This window comes from Oryctolagus cuniculus, chromosome 11 (genome assembly GCF_051225735.1).
Source record: "Oryctolagus cuniculus isolate XC-2025 breed Fujian yellow rabbit chromosome 11, ASM5122573v1, whole genome shotgun sequence".
Classification (NCBI taxonomy): Eukaryota; Metazoa; Chordata; class Mammalia; order Lagomorpha; family Leporidae; genus Oryctolagus; species Oryctolagus cuniculus.
The window spans coordinates 51,262,209-51,274,654 of record NC_142877.1 but is presented as its reverse complement, the minus strand read 5'-3'; the positions used below and the strand labels follow the sequence as shown (position 1 = coordinate 51,274,654).

At 38.2% G+C, this 12,446-nt stretch overlaps 1 long non-coding RNA gene across 1 annotated transcript in view; it reads left to right on the top strand.

The window, feature by feature from the left end:
- The window catches only part of LOC149123458 (uncharacterized), a 114,378-nt gene that overhangs the window by 89,713 nt on the left and 12,219 nt on the right, over positions 1–12,446 (top strand). Inside the window, exon 2 of the long non-coding RNA XR_016217131.1 lies at positions 11,121–11,231. This is a non-coding gene — a long non-coding RNA (uncharacterized LOC149123458). The remainder of the gene's footprint in view (positions 1–11,120; positions 11,232–12,446) is intronic.

Sequence of the window (12,446 nt, the reverse complement as noted above, 5' to 3'; positions counted from 1 at the left end):
CAAAATTATGGAATTGTAGCATCTCTGGAAAGTACTCACATGAATTCCATGAGTTCTCTCCCCCACCGTCTTTTTTCACAGTCATGGTTCACTTTGAATTCATTTTAACAAGTAACTTTTTGTTTGCTGCTGGAAAATGCTAATTGATTTCACATGGAGACAAATCCTCCACACATTCGAATTTTCTAGGCAGAAAGCTTCAGAAACCCAAGAAAACATGCTATTTCTGTTTGTAAACATGACATTGGATCCACGTGGCAAACAGAAAAATTGTGCTTTTCACGAAAACCACTTTGACGGTCATTTTTTGGTTAAATTTCACCTGAATTCCACAATATTTTGCCCGGATATGCCTGGATGAAAGCAAAAATATCCGGTGTCTTTTGGCTATCTCAATTCCAGATCTTGCTATAGCCTCCATGTTTGTTTGTGTTTTCTGGACATTATGTAAGGAATTTAAGATTTTAAATTCATTTTAACATGTAACATTTTGTTTTCTGCCAACAAACTCTAATTGCTTCCACATGGAGTCAAATCCTCCACACATTCGAGTTTCTAGGCAGAAAGCTTCAGAAGCCAGAGAAAACATGCTGTTTCTGTTTGAAACATGACATTGGGTCCACTTGCCGAACAGAAAGATTGTGCTTTTCTCCAAAACCACTTTGAAGGTGATTTTTTGGATAAATTTCACCCAAATTCTACAACAATTTATCCAGATATGTCTGGATGAAAGCAGAGACATCTGGTGTGTTGTGGCTATCTCAATCCCAGATCTTGCTACAGCCTCTGTGTTTGTTTGTGTTCTGGACTTTATCTACGGACTTTAGTTTTTGAATGCTTTTTATCATGTAACTTTTTGTTTTTTGCCGGCAAACGCTAATAGTCCACATGGAGTCAAATCCTTCACATTCGAGTTTTCTAAGCAGAAAGCTTCAGAAGCCCGAGAAAATATGTTATTTCATTTGTAAACATGACATTGGATGCACTTGCTGAACAGAAAGATTGTGCTTTTATCCAAAACGACTTTGACAGTGATGTTTTTGGTTCAATTTCACCCGAATTCCACAACACTTTGTCCGGATATGCATGGATGAAAGCAGAAATATCCAGTGTTTTGTGCCTATAGCAATCCCAGATCTTGCTACAGCCTCCGTGTTTGTTTGAATTAACTGGACAGTATCTAAGGAATTTATGCTTTTGAATTCATTTTAACATGTAACTTTTTGTTTTCTGCCAGCAACAGCTAATTGCTTCCTCATGGAGACAAATCCTCCACATTTTTGAGTTTTCTAGGCAGAAAGCTTCAGAAACCCAAAAAAACATGCTATTTTTCCATTTGTAAACATGACATTGGAATCACTTGCTGAACAGAGAGATTGTGCTTTTCTCCAAAACCACTCTGATGGTGATTTTTTGGTTAACGTTCACCCGAATTCCAAAACACTTTGTCTGTTTATTCCTGGATGAAAGCAGAAATGTCCGGTGTGTTGTGGCTATCTCAGTCCCAGTCCTTGCCACAGTCTCTCTGTTTGTTTGTGTTTTCTCAACTTTATCTACGGACTTGACGGCTTTGAATGGAATTTAGCAACTAACTTTTTGTTTTCTGCCGGGAAAAGCTAATTGCTGCCACCTGGAGTCAACTCCTCCACACATTTGAGTTTTCTAGGCAGAAAGCTTCAGAAACCCGAGAAAACATGCTATTTCTGTTTGTAAACATGACATTGGATCCACTTGCCAGACAGAAAGATTGTGCTTTTACCCAAAACCACTTTGATGGTGATTTTTTGGTTATCTTTCACCTGAATTCCACAACACTTTGTTCAGATATGCCTGGATGAAAGCAGAAACATCTGGTGTGTTGTGGCTATCTTAATTGCAGATCTTGCTACAGACACTGTTTGTTTGTGTTTTCTGGACTTTATCTACAGACGTGACGGTTTTGAATGCATTTTAGCATGTAACTTTTTGTTTTCTGCCAGCCAATGCTAATTGTTTCCACATGGAGTCAAATCCTACACACATTCGAGTTTTCTAGGCATTATGATTCAGAAAGTGAGAAAACATGCTATTTCTGTTCGTAAACATGACATTGGATCCACTTGCCGAAAAGAAAGATTGTGCTTTTCTCTAAATCCCCTTTGATGATGATTTTTTGGTTAAATTTCACCTGAATTCCACAACAATTTGTCTAGAAATGCCTGGATGAAAGCAGAACTATCTGGTGTGTTGTGGCTATCTCAATCCCAGATCTTGCTACAGCCTCTGTGTTTGTTTGTGTTTTCTGGACATTATCTACAGACTTTATGGTTTTGAATTCATTTTAACATGTAACTTTTTGTTTTTTGTCGACAAACGCTAATTACTTCCACATGAAGTCAAATCCTCCATACATTCGATTTTCTGGCAGAAAGTTTAAGAAACGTAAAAAAACTTGATATTTCTGTTTGAAAACATGACATTTGTCCACTTGCCAAACAGAAAGATTGTGCTTTTCTCCAAAATCACTTTGACGGTACTTTTTGATTAGATTTCACCCGAATCCCACAATACTTTTCCAGATATGCCTAGATCAAAGCAGAAATATCTGAGGTGTTAGGGCTATCTCAATCCCAGATCTTGTGGCAGCCTCTGTGTTTGTTTGTGTTTTCTGGACATAATCTACAGACTTTATGCTTTTGAAAGCATTTGAGCATGTAATTTTGTTTTTTACCAGAAAACGCTAATGGGTTCCACATGGAGTCAAATCCTCCACACATTCAATTTTCTGTTTAGAAAGCTTCAGAAACCCATGAAAACTTGATATTGGTGTTTCTTAACAAGATATTGGATACACTTTCTAAACAGAAAGATTGTGCTTTTCTCCATAACCACTTTGATGGTAATTTTTGGTTAAATATCACCCGAATACCTCAACACTTTTCCGTATATTCCTGGAGGAAAGCAGAAATATCTGGTGTGTTGTGGCTATCTCCATCCCAGATCTTGCTGCAGCCTCTTTATTTCTTTTTGTTTTCTGAACATTATCTACATACTTTACTGTATTGAATGCATTTTAACATGTAACATTTTGTTTTCTGCTAGCAAACGCTAATTGGTTCAACATGGAGTCAAATCCAGCACACATTCAATTTTCTGGGCAGAAAGCTTCAGAAACCTGAGAAAACTTGATATTGGTGTTTGTAAACATGACCTTGGATACACTATCCGAAGAGAAAGGTTTTGCTTTTCTCCAAAATCACTTTGACAGTAATTTTTTGGTTAAATTTAACCCAAATTCCACAACATGTTGTCCAGATATGCCTGGATGAAAGCAGAAATATCTGGTGTATTGTGGTATCTAAATCCGAGATCTTGCTACAATCTCTGTGTTTGTATTCTCTGGACATTATCTACGGACTTAACGGTTTTGAATGCATTTTAGCATATAAGTTTTTGGTTTCTGCCGGGAAACCCTAATTGTTTCCAAATGGAGTCGAATCCCCCACACAATCAATTTTCTGGGCAGAAAGCTTCAATAACCCGAGAAAACATGATATTTGTGTTTGTACTCTTGACATTTGATCCACCTGCCGAAAAGAAAGATTGTGCTTTTCTCCAAATTCCCTTTGATGTTGATTTTTTGGTTAAATTTCACCTGAATTCCACAACAATTTGTCTGGAAATGCCTGGATGAAAGCAGAACTATCTGGTGTGTTGTGGCTATCTCAATCCCAGATCTTGCTACAGCCTCTGTGTTTCTTTATGTTTTCTGGACATTTTCTAAGAACCTTATGGATGTGAATGCATTTTAGCATGTGAATTTTTGGTTTCTGCCTGCAAAATCTAATTGTGGGAATTCACGTGAACACTCTCCAGAGATGCTACAATTCCATAACTTTGGCAACCCAGTGGGAGACTGAAGGAGAAGTTGAGCCCACTCTGATGGCAGAACAGATTCCATGTGTGGTCCTTGGGAAAGAGCTACCGATCTCTGGCTCCTGTGGGTATATCATTTGCCTGCTAACTACCTCCAACATCATTCAGCTGTGCAGAATTACTTCCCTTTTAATCAAAAAAAGAAAGAGAGAGAGAGAGAGAGGTTTACCATGCCTAACCTGTGAGTGTCACCTTTGGCACATCAAACAGAGCTCCCAGGCCACACCCATCTCAAGCCCTAAGGCTCCATCAAAAACAGATAGTCCACTTAATCTAGAGTCATAGTATAACAAGAAAAAGCACCACAGTGAAGAAACCAAATATCTCCAATATGCCAAATAACAAACGCAAAAACCGAGGTAATAAAAACAAGGAAGTCACCATGACGCCCTCAAATGAAAAAGACACCCCAATTCAAAATTATGAAGATGATGACATAGAAGAAATGCAAGAAGCAGATCTCAAAAAATTGATAAGAATATTAAGAAGTTCTCAAAAACAAATTCTTGAACTACAGAAATCCTTAATGGACAAGATAGAAAATCTCTCTCGTGAAAATGAAATATTAAGGAGGAATCAAAATGAAATGAAACAACTAGTACAACAGGAAACTGTGACAGTGACTGTAGTGAGGAATTCAATAGATCAAATGAAAAACACAATAGAGAGCCTTACAAACAGAATGGGTGAAGCAGAAGAGAGAATATCGGACTTAGAAGACAGAGAACAGGAAAGGATACAGTCAGACCAAAGAAAAGAAGAGGAAATTAGAAATCTAAAACATATTGTCCGGAATCTTCAGGATACTACTAAAAAACCCAACATTCGGGTTCTAGGAGTTCCTGAAGGCATGGAGAGGGAGAAAGGATTAGAAGGCCTTTTTAGTGAGATATTAGCAGAAAATTTCCCAGGTTTGGAGAAGGACAGAGAAATCCTAGTACAGGAAGCTCACAGAACCCCTAATAAACACGACCAAAAGAGATCCTCACCACAATACATTGTAATTAAGCTCTGCACAGTGAAACATAAAGAAAAGATCCTAAAATGTGTAAGAGAGAAACATCAGATTACTCTCAGAGGATCTCCAATCAGACTCACAGCTGACTTCTCATCAGAAACTCTACAAGCTAGGAGGGAATGGCGAGATATAGCCCAGGTACTAAGAGAGAACAACTGCCAGCCCAGAATATTATATCCTGCAAAGCTATCATTTGTGAATGAAGGTGAAATAAAGACTTTTCATTGCAAACAGAAATTGAAAGAATTTGTGGCCACTCGTTTAGCCCTGCAGAAGATGCTTAAAGATGTGTTGCACACAGAAACACAGAAACACGGTCATCAATATGAAAGAAGGTAAAGGAAGGAAACCAAGGAAGGAAACCTCACAGCAAAAGATCACAGGGAATTCAAAGCATATATTAGAACTTATCTTTGGCAAATGGCAGGGCAAAGTTACCACTTATCATTAGTCACATTGAACGTGAATGGCGTGAACTGTCCAGTTAAAAGACACCGATTGGCTGATTGGGTTAAGGAACAAAACCCATCTATTTGCTGCTTACAAGAAACACATCTTTCCAACAAAGATCCATACAGACTGAAAGTGAAAGGCTGGAAAAAGATATACCATGCCAACAGAAATGAAAAAAGAGTGGGCGTAGCCATCTTAATATCGGACAACATAAACTTTACCACAAAAACCGTTAAGAGAGACAAAGAGGGACACTACATAATGAATAAGGGATCAATTCAACAGGAAGATATAACAATTCTCAATGTATATGCACCTAACTACAGGGCACTGGTTTATCTAAAAGATTTGTTAACGGACTTAAAGGGAGACTTAGTCCCCAATACAATAGTACTGGGGGACTTCAATACTCCACTCTCAGAAATAGACAGATCAACAGGACAGAAGATTAACAAGGATACAGTAGATTTAAACAACACTATAGTCCAAATGGATCTAACAGATATATACAGAACTCTCAATCCTACAGCTAAAGATTTTACATTCTTCTCAGCAGGACATGGAACCTTCTCTAGGATTGACCACATACTAGGTCATAAAGCAAGTCTCAGCAAATTCAAAAGAATTAGAATCATACCATGCAGCTTCTCAGACCATAAAGGAATGAAGTTGGAAATTAGCAACTCAGGAATCCCTAGAGCATACGCAAACACATGCAGATTGAACAACATGCTCCTGAATGAACAATGGGTCATTCAAGAAATCAAAAGTGAAATCAAAAACTTTCTGGAAGTAAATGAAGATAACAGCACAACATACCAAAACTTATGGGACGCAGGAAAAGCAGTGTTAAGAGGAAAGTTTATATCAATAGGTGCCTACATCGAGAAATTGGAAAGGCACCAAATAGATGAGCTTTCAATTCACCTCAAGGATCTAGAAAACCTACAGCAAACCAGACCCAAATCTAGTAGGAGAAGAGAAATAATTAAAATCAGAGAAGAAATCAACAGGATTGAATCAAGAAAAACATTCCAAAAAATCAGCCAAACCAGGAGCTGGTTTTTTGAAAAAAATAAACAAAATTGACACCCCATTGGCCCAACTAACTAAAAAAAGAAGAGAAAAGACCCAAATCAATAAAATCAGAGATTAAAAAGGAAATGTAACAACAGACACCACAGAAATAAAAAGAATCATCAGAAATTACTACAAGGACTTGTATGCCAGCAAACAGGGAAACCTATCAGAAATGGATAGATTCCTGGACACATGCAACCTACCTAAATTAAACCAGGAAGACATCGAAAACCTCAACAGACCCATAACTGAAACAGAAATTGAAACAGTAATAAAGGCCCTCCCAACAAAGAAAAGCCCAGGACCAGATGGATTCACTGCTGAATTCTACCAGACATTTAAAGAAGAACTAACTCCAATTCTTCTCAAACTATACAGAACAATCGAAGAAGAGGAAATCCTCCCAAATTCTTTCTATGAAGCCAGCATCACCTTAATTCCTAAGTCGGAAAAAGATGCAGCACTGAAAGAGAATTACAGACCAATATCCCTGATGAACATAGATGCAAAAATCCTCAATAAAATTCTTGCCAATAGAATGCAACAACACATCAGAAAGATCATCCACCCAGACCAAGTGGGATTTATCCCTGGTATGCAGGGATGGTTTAATGTGCGCAAGACAATCAATGTGATACACCACATCAACAGACTGCAGAAGAAAAACCATATGATTATCTCAATAGATGCCGAGAAAGCATTTGATAAAATACAACACCCATTCATGATGGAAACTCTAAGCAAACTGGGTTTGGAAGGAACATTCCTCAATACAATCAAAGCAATCTATGAAAAACCCACAGCCAACATCCTATTGAATGGGGAAAGGCTTGAAGCATTTTCACTGAGATCTGGTACCAGACAGGGATGTCCACTCTCACCACTGCTATTCAATAAAGTTCTGGAGGTTCTAGCCAGAGCTATTAGGTAAGAAAAAGAAATTAAATAGATACAAATTGGGAAGGAAGAACTCAAACTATCCCTCTTTGCAGATGACATGATTCTTTATTTAGGGGACCCAAAGAACTCTACTAAGAGACTATTGGAACTCATAGAAGATTTTGGCAAAGTAGCAGGGTATAAAATCAATGCACAGAAATCAACAGCCTTTGTATACACAGGCAATGCCATGGCTGAGGAAGAACTTCTAAGATCAATCCCATTCACAATAGGTACAAAAACAATCAAATACCTTGGAATAAACTTAACCAAGATGTTAAAGATCTCTACGATGAAAATTACAAAACCTTAAAGAAAGAAATAGAAGAGGATACCAAGAAATGGAAAAATCTTCCATGCTCATGGAGTGGAAGAATCAATATCATCAAAATGTCCATTCTCCCAAAAGCAATTTATAAATTCAATGCAATACCAATCAAGATACCGAAGACATTCTTCTCAGATCTGGAAAAAATGGTGCTGAAATTTATATGGAGGCACAAGAGACCTCGAATAGCTAAAGCAATCTTGTACAACAAAAACAAAGCCAGAGGCATCACCATACCAGATTTCAAGACATACTACAGGGCAGTTGTAATCAAAACAGCATGGTACTGGTACAGAAACAGATGGATAGACCAATGGAACAGAATTGAAACACCAGAAATCAATCCAAACATCTACAGCCAACTTATATTTGATCAAGGATCTAAAACTAATTCCTGGAGCAAGGACAGTCTATTCAATAAATGGTGCTGGGAAAACTGGATTTCCACATGCAGAATCATGAAGCAAGACCCCTACCTTACACCTTACACAAAAATCCACTCAACATGGATTAAAGACCTAAATCTACGACCTGACACCATCAAGTTACTAGAGAACATTGGAGAAACCCTTCAAGATATTGGCACAGGCAGAGAATTTCTGGAAAAGACCCAGGAGGCACAGGCAGTCAAAGCCAAAATCAACTATTGGGATTGCATCAAATTGAGAAGTTTCTGTACTGCAAAAGAAACAGTCAGGAGAGTGAAGAGACAACCGACAGAATGGGAAAAAATATTTGCAAACTATGCAACAGATAAAGGGTTAATAACCAGATTCTACAAAGAGATCAAGAAACTCCACAAAAACAAAACCAACAACCCACTTAAGAGATGGGCCAAGGACCTCAATAGACATTTTCAAAAGAGGAAATCCAAATGGCCAACAGGCACATGAAAAAATGTTCAAGGTCATTAGCAATCAGGGAAATGCAAATCAAAACCACAATGAGGTTTCACCTCACCCCGGTTAGAATGGCTCACATGCAGAAATCTACCAACAACAGATGCTGGCGAGGATGAGGGGAAAAAGGGACACTAACCCACTGTTGGTGGGAATGCAAACTGGTCAAGCCACTATGGAAGTCAGTCTGGAGATTCCTCAGAAACCTGAAGATAACCCTACCGTTCGACCCAGCCATCCCACTCCTTGGAATTTACCCAAAGGAATTTAAATTGGCAAACAAAAAAGCGGTCTGCACCCTAATGTTTATTGCAGCTCAATTCACAATAGCTAAGACCTGGAACCAACCTAAATGCCCATCAACGGTAGACTGGATAAAGAAATTATGGGATATGTACTCTTTAGAACACTATACCACAGTAAGAAACAATGAAATCCAGTCATTTGCAACAAAATGGAGGAATCTGGAACACATCATGCTGAGTGAAATAAGCCAGTCGAAAAGGGACAAATACCATATGTTCTCCCTGATCGGTGACAACTGACTGAACACCAAAAAGGAAACCTGTTGAAGTGAAATGGACACTATGAGAAACGGTGACTTGATCAGCATAGCCCTGACTGTTAATGAACAACTAAATACATTATCCCTCTTAGTAGTTTTTTTGTATGTTCTAGTTAATATGACTGGTTTAATTATGTAATTAATACACAGTTATTCTTAAGTGTTGAAAATTAACTGAAATGTGATCCCTGTTAAACATAAGAGTGGGAATAAGAGAGGGAAGAGATGTATAATTTGGGGCATGCTCAAGCTGACTTGCCCCAAATGGTAGAGTTAGAAACATACCAGGGGATTCCAATTCAATCCCATCGAGGTGGCATATACCAATGCCATCTCACTATTCCAAGTGATCAATTTCAGTTCACAATTGATCATAATGAAAGGACTAAGAGTCAAAGGGAGCACATAAACAAGTCTAGTACCTGCTAACACTAACCGATAGAATAAATAAAGGGGAGAGTGATCCAACATGGGAAGCGAGATACTCAGCAGACTCATAGAATGGCAGATGTCCTAAACAGCACTCTGGCCTCAGAATCAGCCCTAAAGGCATTCCGATCTGGCTGAAAAGCCCATGAGAGTATTTCAGGCATGGAAATCCAAGACACTCTGGCAAAAGATCTCTGTGAGTGAGATCCCAGTGGAAAGGACAGGTCTTCAAAGAAGGAGGTACCTTTCTCTGAAGGGAGGAAAGAACCTCCACTTTGACTATGACCTTGTCTAAACAAGATAAGAATCGGAGAACTCAGAGGGCTTCCATAGCCTTGGAAACTCATGACTGGAGCATAGGGAGATTACTGATGCCATAGACAGGAGTGTCAATTGGTAAAGTCAACAACAGGAGTCACTGTGCACTTACTCCTCATGTAGGATCTCTGTCCTTAATGTGCTGTGCATTGAGATTTAATGCTATAACGAGTACTCAAACAATATATTTCACTTTGTGTTTCTATGTGGGTGCAAACTGTTGAAATCTTTACTTAATGCATACTAAACTGATCCTCTGTAAAAAAAAAAAAAAAAGAAATTATCAACTCCCAACTTGACTCTCACTGGGATTAAACAGGACAATAGGTCTGATCTGATTTCATCATCATTTAAAAAAATCATCTATTATTTTTCACTTTATGTTTCTGTGTGGGAGCAAACTGTTGAAATCCTTACTTAATGTATACTAAGCTGATCTGCTGTGTATTAAGATAATTGAAAATGAATCTTGATGTGAATGGAAGGGGAGAGAGAGTGGGAAATGGAGGGTTATGGGTGGGAGGGACGGTATGGGGAGGAAGCCATTTAATCCATAAATCGTACTTTGGAAATTTATATTTATTAAATAAAAGTTAAAATAAAAAAGAAGTGAAGCAGCTGAGACTCACTCCAATATGGGTTGTGGATTTCCCAAGGGTCCCAAGGGTCAGCTTAACATGCTGTACCACAATGCCCGACGCAGTGTATACGTTCTTGTGTGGAACCAGGAGTCAGATATGATCCAAAATCCCCAGCCTCAACAACCAGTTTCATAAGTATCCATATGGAAAGAAGTAGATATGGTCTCTGTTTTTTGTTTTTGTTTTTGTTTGTTGCCTTCTTCCTAAAAGACTTATCACTTTAAATTGTACTTAAGCATTTGTTATTATTCAAAATACATTTGCTGAATATGAATGCTGTTTCCAGAACTAAGTAACAGTGAAAAAGCCCAAATAAAGGCAAAAAAGCGAGAAGCAAGCATACTAGTGTAATTCATAAATTCTTATTGTAAAACTGCTCTTTCTAATGGATGTAAAGAGGTAAAAAAAAATCTAATTGGTCCCACATGGAATCAAATCGTGCATGCATGTGATTTTCTGGGCAGAAAGCTTCAGAAATCGAGGAAACTTAATATTGTTGTTTGTAAACATGACTTTGGATTTACTTTCCTAACAGAAAGATTGTGCTCTTCTCCACAACCACTTTGACGGTGATTTCTTGGTTAAAATTCACCCGAATCCCACAACACTTTGTCTGGATATTCCTGGATGAAAACAGAAGTATCTGGTGAGTTGTGGCTATCTCAATCCAAGATCATTCTGCAGACTCTGTTTTTGATTGTTTTTTTTCTGGACATTATATACGGACTTTATGGTTTTGAATGCATATAACTTTTTGGTTTCTACTGGCAAATGCTAACTGGTTCCACATGCAAACTAATCCTCCACACATTCGAGTTTTTAGGCAGAAAGTTTCAGAAACCCGAGAAAACACTATATTTCAGTGTGTAATATGACATTGGATCCAGTCCCAAACAGAAAGATTGTGCTTTTCTCCAAAACCACATTGATGGTGATTTTTTGGTTACATTTCACCCGAATTCCATAACACTTTGGATATGCCTGGATGAAAGCAGAAATATCTGGTGTGTTGTGGCTATCTCCATCCCAGATCTTGTTGCAGCCTCTGTGTGTGTTTGTGTTTTCTGGACCTTCTCTACGAATTTTATGGTTTTGAATGCGTTTTGGCATGTAAATTTTTGTTTTCTACTGGCAAATGCTAATTCGTTCCACATGGAGTCAAATCCTCCACACATTTGACTGTTCTAGGCAGTGAGCTTCAGAAACCCAAGAAAACATGATATTGGTGTTTATAAACATGACATTGGATCCAATTGCTGAACAGAAAGACTGTGGTTTTCTCCAAAACCACTTTGACGGTGATTTTTTGGTTAAAATTCACCCGAATTCCACAACACTTTGTCTGTATATGCATGGATGAAAGCAGAAATATCTGGTGTGTTGTGGCTATCTCAATCCCAGATCTTGCTATAGCCTCTGTGTTTGTTTGTGTTTTCTGGACATTCTCTATGGACTCTATGGTTTTGAATGCATTTTAGCATGTAAGTTTTTGTTTTCTGCTGGCAAACGCTGATTGGTTCCACATGGAGTCAAATCCTCCACACATTCGAGTTTTCTAGGCAGAGAGCTTTATAGACCTGAGAAAACATGATATTTCTCTTTGTAAACATGACATTGGATCCACTTCCTGAACAGAAAATTGTGCTTTTCTCCAAACGACTTTTACGGTGATTTTTTGATTCAATTTCACCCAAATTCCACAACACTTTGTCTGGATATGCCTGGATGAAAGCAGAAATATCTGATGTGTGTGGCTATCTCAATCCCAAATCTTGCTACAGCCTCTGTGCTTGTTTGTGTTTTGTGGACACTCTCTACGAACTTTACGGTTTTGAATGCATTTTAGCATGTATCTTTTTGT